At 47.8% G+C, this 3,125-nt stretch overlaps 1 long non-coding RNA gene across 1 annotated transcript; it reads right to left on the bottom strand.

Moving 5' to 3' along the window:
* Positions 1-352: 352 nt before the first annotated feature.
* On the bottom strand, positions 353-2,620 carry LOC124232579 (uncharacterized). The gene is made up of 3 exons (XR_006886890.1): positions 2,446-2,620; positions 1,636-1,771; positions 353-519 (listed from the first exon to the last, which is right to left on the bottom strand). It is a non-coding gene; the product is annotated as an uncharacterized LOC124232579 (long non-coding RNA).
* Positions 2,621-3,125: the final 505 nt, after the last annotated feature.

The raw sequence follows: 3,125 nt of genomic DNA, 5'->3' as shown, positions 1-3,125 counted from the left end.
ATCTCACAGCATTCCTTTGTCCCTTTGCAGTCCGTCACCCCCTCAACCCTCAGCTCCAGGCAACCACTGTCCTTACAGATGGCTTGGCCCTTTAACAACTTTATGCAAATGGAACCATACCTGTATTCTTTCATGTCTGCGTTCCTTCATGTAGCATAATGACTTTAAAATCCATCCATTTGTATGGTAGCGAATGGAAACCTTTTGGTGGTGAACACGATGTAGTATATACAGAAGTCAAGTTATAATGATGTATACCTGAAATCTATAAAATGTGACAAAACCAAAGTTACGTCAAGAAAAAATGAAAAATAGGAAATAATAAGAAAAGGACGGATTAACTTGCCTCTTTATTTCTCCAGCTGGCCAGGACACAGTCAGTAGCTGTGACACCAGCTGTTTCCTGTGGAGACTTTGGCAGTGTTGAGGGCTTGGAGCCAACATGGAGTCCAAGCATTGGTTCTGAGAGGCTGCAATCTGGCTGAGGTTCAGGGTCGTGGGTCAGGACAGGTCATCCAGCTGTCGGAAAAAGCAGAAGGGGGTCCAGGAAAACCACTGAGGTCATCTCTGGGTAGCACTGGCCACTTCCTCCAAGGAATCCACCACCACTACACTTCTCATGACTTCCTGGTGCTAGACCGAGAGCTCCGGGAAGTTGGGATAATTTTGATTCATCTCTGCGTTCATGACCCCTAGCACCGAGTCAAGCACTCGAGGAGGCTCTCAGCAACATTTGTGCAACGGATTGAACAAAAGCGGCTGCAAGTCGTCAGTCATCTCAACAACACTCCTGTCCCCGATGTCCTGTCAGGGATGCTCTGCTTTCTCCCAAGATGTAGCAAATCACCTTGCTTAGGATGGGGTCTGCCCTACACTCTCCATGTCTGAGGACACTCACCTGTGGTGAGCTCTGATGAAGAACGGATTGTCCTGAGGGATTCCTGACAATGGTTCACTCTGCCATTAGGAAGAGATGGCCTTGGCCTACCCTCCCATCATCTGGGCTGCCGCAACTCCCCAGTTGAGGAGACCTATCATTTTGTTGAAACCATCTGTTCGTGTTCTTCCTCTCACTGCTTTGATTTCCTTAGGGAAATATTACCAATAGGCGAACTCCCAGTCCTTATCACAGCACAAGGAAAATGAGGCACTCAACAAATATTTAAGAGATATTGTGGCTAAAGCTTTATTCAACCATAAATGCAAAAGAATATTACTACCACTGCTTCAGATGCAAGGGTCCCATTACCCTGGCCCCTCCTGACTCGAGGGCACAACTGCTTAAGGTAAGAATGGACATCTCCAACCCTTCTCCAAACACCATTTATCCCTCTAAGCCCACATTTGCTTGGAGGGCGTCCACTGTGAGAGCAGCTCTGAAGTGCAGGCTGGGGGTCTGGCGAAGAGCCTCGGGGGTCCCACCCTCCTCCTCTTGGAATTGGTGCTCCCCAGCAGGAGAAACCAAACCTGATCCATCCTTGGGTCTCCCTGGCTGTTGCACAGGTTCCCTGTGGAGTAAGTTACTCTCTCAGTCCTCACTGCTCAGCTTAGGTTGCTCCTTGAGGAGTGGAGGATGCTGTACTCATTCCTCAGTGTCCCTTGATTTCTCTGAACTCAACTTGTCCTTATTCTCACCTCCTTTGCCAACCACCTTCTCCACCAGCACCTTAATCTTCTTTGGGTTATCATCATCCTCCAAGCCTGCTGACTTTCTTTCTTCCACCTGCTCCCTCAATTCTGTGTTTTCAAGATGTGGTCTCAGCTCAGGCTCCTACAGGAGACACACAGAGAAGGGACCAAGGCCAGGTCTCACCCGCAGTTCCCAGGGCACATTCCACACACATCTCAGTCTCCCACGCACTCAGAGAAAACTGAACAGGAAGGGACATTGGAGAATTTGACTAACAACCTTACCTTACCGATGGGGAAAGTGAGGCCCGGAGGGAAGAGGGGATTTTCCCACACTCCCTCAACGCTTGACAACAGCAGAGCCCCCACATAAGCCTTGGTCACAAGCTTCCCATCCAGAGTGCCTGCCACACCCTCCAGGAACCCACGGCTGAATTTCAGGAGCCAATGGATCAAACATGAGGATTTCCACTCTTCAAACAAAAACGGCTGAAGAACCTTTCCAGGGACAAATCTTTTACCACAGTTCTTTAGTCCTATTATTAATATTCAGTCAGTTTTCACACCTGGCTGACACCATGGGACCAAGGAACACAGAAATATTAAATAAAATTTATCACAGCCAAAATTAAAATCTATTTATATGATTATCTGTAAAATGTCTGGCTCTCGTGATGGAAGCTCATCTTCCAGAGAGCGGGCACTCTGTCTACCCATTCGCCCCATCTCCCCCGTGCCTCCACAAGGGCCTGACAGAGAAGCCATTCAGTAAATATTTATCAAATGGGTAAATAACAGTTTCCAAGAATAACTAACCCTCCCTGATGCCTTCTACTCCAATCACATTTCCACTCAAATCCTATTCCAGGTGTGAGCGGAAGCAATAAAGGCACAGCCTGAGGAAAGGCAGCGGAAGATTCAAACACCAGCTCCACCGTGGACCACACATGCTTCAGTGGATGATTTCATTGCCTGCTTTGAGCACGTCTATCCCCTGTACAAGAGAGAAGAATGTAGAATGTAAAGTCCAGAAGCTGCATTGACCACTACAGTTTTGGATGATTGAACGTGATATCAAGCAGCAGACAGGGCTCTAACCCCTGGGCACCAGCTGCAGAGCTAAAGAACCCCTACGTCAGAGTCAACGCGGTGCTTGTTCAAAACTTATGGGGACAAGGCCCAAGAAACTACATTTCAGACAAAAATTCCAAGGAGATTCTCATACAAGGAAAAAGCCTCATCATTTAAAAATTTTAAAAAGCCTAGGATGGAGACTCTGAGACTCCCATTGGTAAGAAGAATGACTCAGCTTTGAGCACAGCACGTCCCTTGTCCAAGGTCACCTTTCAATGGGAAACGTCCCCGTGTCCAGGAAGAGTTCCTAAGTGATGTGGGACGCAAAGAGGACTCTGCTTCCCAGTCTGGACTTTTAGCGTCTCCCTTGTCCTTTGATTTTCTCCTCTGCTCTGATCACTGGGGGATGTCAGCCCTCATAG

The sequence above is a fragment of the Equus quagga genome, unplaced genomic scaffold (genome assembly GCF_021613505.1).
Source record: "Equus quagga isolate Etosha38 unplaced genomic scaffold, UCLA_HA_Equagga_1.0 HiC_scaffold_8073_RagTag, whole genome shotgun sequence".
NCBI classification, from domain to species: domain Eukaryota; kingdom Metazoa; phylum Chordata; class Mammalia; order Perissodactyla; family Equidae; genus Equus; species Equus quagga.
This window is presented reverse-complemented; position numbering and strand designations above follow the sequence as displayed.